This window comes from Dreissena polymorpha, chromosome 3 (genome assembly GCF_020536995.1).
Source record: "Dreissena polymorpha isolate Duluth1 chromosome 3, UMN_Dpol_1.0, whole genome shotgun sequence".
Taxonomy (NCBI): Eukaryota; Metazoa; Mollusca; class Bivalvia; order Myida; family Dreissenidae; genus Dreissena; species Dreissena polymorpha.
In genome coordinates, this window is record NC_068357.1 from 136,223,982 (window position 1) to 136,234,717 (window position 10,736).

At 34.7% G+C, this 10,736-nt stretch overlaps 1 long non-coding RNA gene across 1 annotated transcript; it reads right to left on the reverse strand.

Moving 5' to 3' along the window:
* Positions 1-4,190: 4,190 nt before the first annotated feature.
* On the reverse strand, positions 4,191-10,533 carry LOC127871596 (uncharacterized). Its single transcript, XR_008045470.1, has 2 exons — positions 6,921-10,533; positions 4,191-6,821 (listed from the first exon to the last, which is right to left on the reverse strand). It is a non-coding gene; the product is annotated as an uncharacterized LOC127871596 (long non-coding RNA).
* Between the last annotated feature and the right edge of the window lie 203 nt (positions 10,534-10,736).

Consider the following 10,736-nt stretch of genomic DNA (forward strand, 5'->3'; position numbering starts at 1 on the left):
AGTATTACATTTCTTGGATTTAAATAAGTTTAACATAAAACATTTCGAAATTTGAATGTCTACCCTCGTTTTCGAATGGCTTATTATCACATTTAAAAATGTCCCCGTGACAGTGTCCATTCTGTAAAAAATACACCCATTAAATATGTTCAATAATGCACAACATCGACTAAGATAAGTGTATCATCTTACATAATGAAATGAGACAAAACAATGTTCATGTTGACTAAAAAAGTACTTACAATATTGTTTACACGATATGTTACAATAAACAAGTCATAATTAATCACAATAAATCGTTTTTGAGCATATGGAGCGCGTGGTGGCCATATTGGAGGTATTTGTTCTGCTGTGTACAGTAACATCAGGAAACGCTTTCAGTTGTATTTTGCTGATGATCGTAATATGTTTTGCGGTCACAGCCGTTAAAAATGAAAACAAAAGAATACTTGTAAATAGTATTCAACACAATAACTGTGTAGGAAAATTAAGTTCGAAGAAAAAACACTTTGTGAGAACAATTGACCGTCAAGTTGATACTCACTCTATAATGAATGATCGGGACTTTAAGTGGCCAATGTTAAAAAAAAACATATCCACTGTCTTTGTAGCATGTTAACAATTATACTATATCATTTTTAAATGTTACACGTGTTTGTCGAGGTAGCCGAGCCACACACTTAACTCACGCCCGATTGGTCATTGTCGGCTCGGGTACTACTTAAATGTACCCCGGGTACTCTTAAGTATACTTAAATGTACCCCGGTCACTTTAAATATACTTAAATGTACCCGGGCACTCTAACGCTAAATTTGTCGTTGTCGGCTTTCTTTTTCAAATTAGCTATGTTCATATGTATGTCAATATTCTGTAAAATGGCCTCTTTATATTATCTAAACTCCTGCTCAAAAAGCATGTAGATGAAGCGGTTTTTTTTTCAAAGAGAATTTGTTCCGTATTCCGTTGTGCATTTTACGACATGAATTTTGGGCGGGAATAAAAGTCGGGTACAGTCTAAAATGGCCGGGTACTTGTTAGTATATTTTCCGTACCCGGGGTACATTTAGGTATACTTAAGAATACCCAGGGTACATTTAAGTAGTACACGAGCCGACAATGACCAATCGAGCTTAACTCACCATTTAAAGGCAACCGTTCACATTTGACAGCATATATATCTCATACAAAAAAATACAAACAGAAAACAAAAAAAATGCTTTATTCAGGAGTCACCGGCTTGGAACGGTAAATGTAAAAAAAAAAACTGGATGCTTAAACCGGTTAACGGCTAGCTTTACCTCATACATAGATCAGCGACGTCATTTAAACTCCCAAAGAAACCACCACTATGTTGAATTATTAATAGATATTTTTCATTATCAGGCTTCACCACATTATTCGCGAAACGTTTATAGAAAATTTATTTAATAATGTCTGTTTTGAGGATCAGATTGACAGAAAAGGGCGAATATCTTCTTCATAATGTACCGATACACGTTATATATCAAGGATTTTATAAGCAAACAGAATTGGAGGTCAGACTGAAGTATTGGATATCAGATTCCATCGAACTTTTTGTTTTACAATAACTCTTTAATTGCTCTTTGTCGCACGAAGGACTACTGCGTTTCTCCGGCATTTATAGTCATTTCTTTCATAATAGGTTGCTAAATACTTCACAACTCATTGTCCGTTCTGTAAAAAATACACCCATAAACTATGTTCAATAATGCACAACATATTGACTTAGATAAGTGCATTATCTTAAATAATGTAGTAATACCAAAGAATTTTGAATTATGTATTTTTATTATGTTGAACGTATATGCAGTATTTTGTGTAAAATATATAATATTTAAGTGTCTATATAAGTTACTTATCTTCGTTATTGACCAGTTTTCTGTCGACTGTATAGCAGAAAACGTGTCCTTTTTCAGAGACTTTGTGAACCATATATCGCATTTATGTATTGTCCTCGGTGGTAATGAAAAGGTCATAGACCGGACGGACTCGTATGACTTGAAGGAAAGAACAAACACAATATTGTTGATTGAAAACGGGCATTTATTATAAAATGCCATAAAAAAGATAAAAATAGAACAGATTCTTTCCAGAAAGGCATAATGGGTGGTAAAAACACGCCACGCGTATATACACATACAAAAACATGAATTTGAATGTGATGACGGTGGGAAAAACACGCCCAAAATAAGTATAAAAGAAAAATATTTGATGCGTATAACAGTAAAATAAGAAACAAATGTGTTTTACACACAGGTAAAAACATACATAGTACGGGAGTCAAAACCTTATGGCGGAGAAGGGGTGGAGGTGGGTTGTTAATTTCGACCATATTGGATTCCTCGTTAGTCTAAAAGGATACAAAGGGCCACAATGGCCAACACTGAATTTGATTGGTCAAAAGAGCCCATGTGACCCCACACTGAGGTTATACACAAGTAATTAAATATAAGGCTTGAACCAATATAATGTTCAACAATTAAGAAATCGTACAATGACATAAAATCTTTTATGTGTGCATAAAATATTATTTATGTATTGTCCTCGGTGGTAATGAAAAGGTCATAGACCGGACGGACTCGTATGACTTGAAGGAAAGAACAAACACAATATTGTTGATTGAAAACGGGCATTTATTATAAAATGCCATAAAAAAGATAAAAATAGAACAGATTCTTTCCAGAAAGGCATAATGGGTGGTAAAAACACGCCACAAAGGGGACCGGAACGGGAACCCCGCCGCCCCATAAAATGCCATAAAAAAGATAAAAATAGAACAGATTCTTTCCAGAAAGGCATAATGGGTGGTAAAAACACGCCACAAAGGGGACCGGAACGGGAACCCCGCCGCCCATGAAGTACGGGAGAGGACCGCAAATCGAAAAGGGGGTAGTTGCCCCTGAATGAATATAAACGTAGCCTTACGATTAAGGTCAGATATGTGAAAATTAAGGACAAATAAGCATTATAAGCTAGGCTTAAATCATCCATCTGCTAATTAATAACAAATTATAAAACCTAGTGAAGTAAATTAATTGAAAACAATAGGATTGGTGTTCAACGATCACTAGAATAAGCATAACTTAATTATATGTGTATGCTCCATAAGAAAAACACTGCCAGAAAAAAGCAGTGTTAATAAGAACTGCTTAACCTTATTGTCAACAAAATTGACTTAGACCTACAGTCCAACCTGCCCGAGCGACCGCCTGTTAATAGCGACCAACAGTCAATAACGACCACACCGATTTCCTCCCGAACGATTTCACTATATATTGAACCTGCGAATAAAGCCCACCTGTGAACAAAGACCAACGACCACCCTTTTACATTCCCAAATCTCCATTTTGATAGCTTACAACGACCACTGCAATCATAAAAATCAATGATTTCGCAACTTTTAAAAAACAAAATGGCCGCCAGGACGCTGCGTAGTCACGTGATACACATCTTACCAGTGGACTCGTCGGTCGCTATGGAGATATTGGCAAGTGACAGTTTATTGCACTCGATAGCAGTTGTTTGTTTATTTAACATGCATTGCTAATTGGTAGTCGCCTGCTTCTTTTATGCATTTGACAGTTTGTCAAAAGTGTAAAAATTTGCCTTTGTATTTAAGTGACTCGCGATTAATGTACTAATTGCCGAAAATTTAGACAAATTTGGGGCTTTCATAAATTCATTAAGGAAATTAACGGTTTCATATCATTTACGATGTCTATTGAAGACAACCATTTTGATAGTCATTCTCTTCTTAAATTTCTCTGTAATAAGACGTTCATAGATTATAAAAAAGTAAATCGTCAGTTCAAGTTAACCATCATGGCTTCCAAGCGCAAGTTCTTGGCGTTGGAAGAACGCGTTAAGGTCATTAGTTTGTTAGGTAAAGGACACAGTTGTAGACAGTCTTATATAAATATCAGATGTCATTTATTGTCCATTATTGTCAACTTTACTAGTTGTGTAGTAGTGATTCATGTATTTCATGTATAAATGTTTGCTATGTTATGAGTATTTTGTACTTTGTTCTCTGTATAATTACATGTACACGTACGTATACATGTATGTCAATAGTTATTTATACAGTATATGATAAATTAAATAAATAATAAAAACATAAGGGAATAGAAATACAACATGTAATAAATATACAAATGTAAAACAAAACTGTGTTTTCAATCCTTTATTTCATTATACATGCATAAGTATTCAAACATTTAAACAATAGAGCACATACATAGATAAGGTACCTGTTAAAAAAACTACTAGCATATTTTGCAAAGTTTCGAGCTACCCTGCGAATAAAGACCACATGTGAACAAAGACCACAACGACCAAATCCCTTGAGTGGTCTTTATTGACAGGTTGGACTGTATATGTAAATAATTGGAGCTGCGACCTTAACCAGTCAGACATAAAACAACCAATATTTGTATAAAGTAAAAGCGCTAGTAAAACTGGTGAAAGACTACCTGCAGCCTTTAACTGTCAGGGAAACGTAACTTTTACAGCAAAACAACAAAAGTAAAGTAAGAAGATGCCCACTTAAAGGAGTAAGCAATCATGAAGAAAAAAAAAACAACATGTATCTGCGGCCTTAAACTGTCATACAACATAGGGGATATATCCAACAAATAATGGCTTTAATAAACAGCCTTGTTAAAAGGTGAAACGTTTGCTTGCAGCCTAAAACTGTCAGGTAAACATAAATTGTACGGCAAAGCAACACACCATAAAATAAGACAACGTACCGGTAAAAGAGTAGGCAATCAATAATATAGTATAATCCCCGATCCGAGCACTAAACCGCCAGACAACATAGGAGATATAAGCAACAGATACTTGCCTTAAACAGCAGCCTTATTAATAAATGAAAAATTACCTGCAGCCTTATACTGTCAGGTTAACATAAATTGTAAAGCAAAGCAACGAAAATAAATATAAAAAAGATGTAACAGTAAAAAGTAGGCAATAATATAGGAAAACAATGGATCTGTGGCCCTAAACCATCATGCATAGGAGATATATACAACAGATATGGCCCTAATTACAGGCCTTTGTTATAGGTGAAAAATTACCTGTATCGATAAGAAAGTAAACAATAATATGTTATACAATGGAGCTGCGGCCTTAAACCAACAAGATGACCAAACAGATGTATACAACAGATTTTGGAATTAAGACTAAGTACAGGTACCTGTTAAGAGGTGAAAATGAATGTGCAGCTTTAAACTATAAGATTAACCTTAAATGTACAAGAACCTGACGAAGCAAAATATTAAAATGTAGTGGTTAAGTAGTATGATATCATGAACCCAGTGTAAAACAATGTAGGGGCTGCCCTTAACCATCAGACAACATATGAAAAGTATTTAACACATATTGGCTTGAATAAAGGGTATTGGTAAAATTTTAAATACAATCTGCACCCTTTACCTATCAGGTAAACATAGATTGTACAGCAGAACAACAAAAGTAAAAATATGTACCCATACAGGAGTAAGCAATCATATAGTAAAACAATGGAACTGCATTCTTAAACTATCAGACAATGAGATAAAAAAGACAAACATTGCCTTAATAACAGACCTTGGTAATAGGTAAAAGGTTACCTGCGGGGTTAAACTGTTGGTTAAACATAAACAGTCAAGCAACACAACAAAAGCAAATTAATAATTGTAACACATAAACAGGGAAAGCAATAATGTACTGTGTAGTACAACTATGGAGCTGTGGTTTGGAACCGACAGACAACCAGCATTGGCATGAAGTACATGTACCAGTAAATGAGTAAAAGACCATTAGAACAATAAACTGTCAGTTAACATATATACATAATATGAAAAACCTTGACAAAAGTAAGATTCGGAATGTACTTGAAAAAGAGCGACCAATCAAATTTAATAAACAATTGGGCTGCAGATGTAAACTGGCAGACAGTTAAAGAGACATATACAACAAATACCAATAATCCAGAGGAATATCTGTGGGAATAACCATATGGAACAGCTTGGGTAACAAGCCCGTGATTTAAAACGTGAAAGAACTGGGCTAACGATTATCGCTTATGAGTAAGCAAAGTAAAAAGGGTAATGGATTATGATGGAAAATATATATGTAATGGCTTTCGAGGACAAAACCTAGGAAACGTATTGATCTTATTTGGTGTGACTTAGTGGAGCATGATTATTTACATAGGGATGTGGCAGATCCCTGTGGGGCGACATTCCCTTTAACTCAGAGATATGAAAAACTAATATGCCCAACAGTAGCTTCAAAATCTTAGACCCAGAAGCATCTTTTGGGAGATGAAGATTATCGGGCAGAAGGCAATTTTATTCGTATAATACGCCAACACACAGGTTTATAATGGGAAAGATGTGTTGACACTAGAACTGTTAGAATAACTACCCGTTAAGATTGGCATATACGGTAAAATTGGCACATACCAATAAGAAAAACAGGGAAAATAAGTTAAAAACTTTGGTCATAAGAAATAGAAATAAGTTTAGTTAGAGGGGTAGTGTAAACCCCAACGATGCCTGACTGGGCAGAAATTAAAAGATAAATATATGCATGGCATGTCCAGATATCTGAATCGGCAGAACATGTAAGTACATTCATGACCTGATCTGGTACCCAACTTAGGTAAAATAGCTCCTTCGAAGACAACTATAGTATCAATATCAGCCTAGACTGAATAACTGAAATCCTGCAGAATATTGAAAAATATAAGCATGGACTGAACTGAATAACTAAAATCATGCATAAATTTAGTTCCTTTGTAGAGAACTATAACCTCAATATCATCCTGAACGGAAAACTAAAATCAGGAAGAATACTGAAAAATATAAGCAAGGGTTGCATAAAACATAGTTCCTTCGTGGAGAACTATAACCTCAATATCATCCTGAACGGAATAACTAAAATCAGGAAGAATACTGAAAAATATAAGCAAGGGTTGCATAAAACATAGTTCCTTCGTAGAGAACCATAACATCAATATCAGCCTGAATGGAATACTGAAAATCAGTTTGAATATAGAAAAATATATGCACAGCCTGAATAAATATAGTTCCGTCGTAGAGAACTAAAATCTCAATATCGGCCTGAACGGTCCAACTAAAATCAGGCTGAATATTGTAAAATATAATAAGCAAAGCCTGCATAAACATAGTTCCTTCGCAGAGAACTAAGATATCAATATCGGCCTGAACAGTCCAACTAAAATCAGGCTGAATATTGGAAAATAATAATAAGCAAGGCCTGCATAAACATAGTTCTGCGTAGAGAACTAAAATATCAATATCGGCCTGAACGGTCCAACTAAACTCAGGCTGAATATTGGAAAATAATAATAAGCAAGGCCTGCATAAAAATAGTTCTGCGTAGAGAACTATAACATCCATATCAGCCTGAACGGTATAACTAAAATCAGGCTGAATAATGGAAAATATAAAAGCAAGGCCTGCATAAACATAGTTCTGCGTAGAGAACTATAATATTGTTCTGCGTAGAGAACTATAATAACAATATCAGCCTGAACGGTATAAGCAAAATCAGGCCAAATATTGAAAAATAAATAAGCAAGGCCTGCATAAACATAGTTCTGCGTAGAGAACTATAATAACAATATCAGCCTGAACGGTATAAGCAAAATCAGGCCAAATATTGAAAAATGAATAAGCAAGGCCTTCATAAACATAGTTCCTGCGTAGAGAACTATAACAACAATATCAGCCTGAACGGTATAAGCAAAATCAGGCCGAATATTGAAAAATATAATCAAGGCCTGCATAAAAATAGTTCCTTCGTAGAGAACTATAACATCAATATCAGTCTAAACTGAAAAAATTTTAATCAGGCATATACATACTTACTTCGGAGAGAACTAAACCATTAGTATCAGCCCGAGCTGATAACTATAATCGGACATAACATTAAAAATGTATAAGTATGACATATAAAACTAAAAAACTGAAGATCACTAGATAAAACACAATGTTCTGAAGAGTGAAGTCTTCCTGTTTCTAGCCGTAATTGTTCGTTCTGGTCCTTCGTGGTTAAATGTAGTGTTCGATAGGAAGGGCTGAAAACGTGCCTTATCGTCCCATTGTAGTACTTGTACAGGAAGTGCCAGTCAGCGGACAGGTCCTCTGTATTGGGGTGTTGAGAGGTAGGCAGGTTAATGTAGTGTTCAAAGGAAGGGCTGGGAACGTGCCTTATCGCCCCTTTGTAGTACTTGTACAGGAAGTGCCAGCCAGCGGACAGGTCCTTTGTATTGCGGTGGTGAGAGGTAGGCATGGCCTGAAATGATAACTAACAGCGTGCATATATTATAAAACCAGCAGCATACTGAACAGATGATGAAAATGATTTAAACTTGGTATAATCTTGAAAATATAATGACAGATAACAAAAATTACATTAATATTGCTAAAGAGATTATAAATAATTGTCTCCAAAATCCTATTGTAAAATATACTGTGAGTCGAAAACATAATCAAATGTTAAGAAGAGCCGCTTTTTTATAATTCATACAGTATATAACCCACGAGTTCAAGATTGTGAATATGATTCACATTGTTCATGACTTAAGTACATAAAGACACATACCGGTAAATGATAGTATATTAAATAGCGAGCATGGCTTTTAGTGACAATAACACTAGAGTGTGTTTTAGATACTAAGATACAAATACATATGTCTTGCTTATAATGAGCACAAATGTTATACGTACACAAATACTTGAAACCTGAAACTTGCTTATTTGATGAAACACCTATGTATATAATTATATAAATCAAAATGTGTTTACAAAACATATACCTGTACATAAAATTGATATAAAAAAATTAAAATTGATAGATATTACACTTATGAAGCATTAATGAAAGTATAATAATGGAAAATAGTTTGATAAATAAAAATGTAGAAAGAAACTTCAGCAAGTTTTTGGCATCATAAAGACACGCTTTTTCATTAACTGAAGGATACGTGAAAGGATATTTCTGTTCTCTGGCTCGGGCTGGGGGATTCTGCAGCTACCGGTCACCTTTACGGACACTCCTTGGGTATAACCTTATGTGAACTATTGTGACTACAAGTCACAAATAGACTGACCAGATGTGACTACAAGACAAAACTTGAAGGTTAAAATTACATTGTGACTATAAGACACATCACACCACATACAAATTATATATATATATATATATATGAATATGAAGCTTTTAAGAATATTAAAATTACTTATAGTTTTTAGTAGTTACAGACTTAACAAGGATATGTTAATGAAAATATTACGACCAAATAATTGCAATAAAGAAAACATGAACAACAATAGCACAACAAAACACATCACAAGAATTTTAAAATACACACGTTGACCATATAAATGAGGTATGGTAATATAGACTAAAATGAAAGGGTGTTTCATTGTTTATTTCATAAAAACGTGAAGACATCTGTTAATGTGACAGTGGGAAACCCAGCTAAACTGACAATACAAATGTGTCGTAAATATTCATAAAGTATAAGCCCAGGCTGAACTTTAAATTAAATAAGACAATAATAAATATACAAGATATATAGAGCTGACCCGAATTGATCATCATTCTTAAAAAGGCAGAAAAAATAATAATTTAAACAGCCAGATCTTAAAGTCAGGCACAAATGTTAACACGATATTTGAATACTTATCTGAACTGAATCAGTATGACTGATACAGGGCAGCGACAACTGTGTAGCTGATCAGCATAAAAAAAGTGACTGGCGATATGCGCTAATTACGCTGTGGGCGCCGCCATCTTGGAAACCTTTCACGGTAGACTGCGTATACGTCGCAAAGTTTTCTGCACACGGCACTGATAGTGATAAGCATGTGTACTCGTTCAACTGCCCTTTAAACTTAGTATCACACGGGATAACACCATTGGTGTAAGTCTTCGTACAACGAGAGATAATCCTTCACATAAACGGAATGAAACGGCATCATATCCTATTAAAATTAATCCTAGGAAGTATCGCCTAAGAGCGTAATTGTTAATTTCGACCATATTGGATTCCTCGTTAGTCTAAAAGGATACAAAGGGCCACAATGGCCAACACTGAATTTGATTGGTCAAAAGAGCCCATGTGACCCCACACTGAGGTTATACACAAGTAATTAAATATAAGGCTTGAACCAATATAATGTTCAACAATTAAGAAATCGTACAATGACATAAAATCTTTTATGTGTGCATAAAATATTATAAATGATCTTAAATCATATTAAAGTCGAACGAATATCTCAGACTTTCCTCAAAATATATATTAACATAAATAAAAAATATATATCCTACGCAGCCGTGTATTGTTTTAAATCCAAGACAAGCAACGCTTCTTCGAGAATTAACCGAGCCAAATGTTATGCCATTCAGTCCGGAGCGTTTTGGTGATCGAGCTTACTTTAAACATTTCGTGCCGGGGAAAGCACACCTTTCATGCAGAGTTATTATTGATTCCTAACAAACTGCAAGTGTACTGAATTCTGTCGTAAATAAAAATAACAATAATAGTATCATCTTATCAACCATCTTTACGTGTGGTATAATTTTAATAATAACGACATAAATTGATAAAGCTGAGCTCGGAACCAGTCGCATCTCTTCCGCTGTTAAACGGGAGATTAAAATGCACTATAAGTTTGGGGAAAACCTTATATCTTAA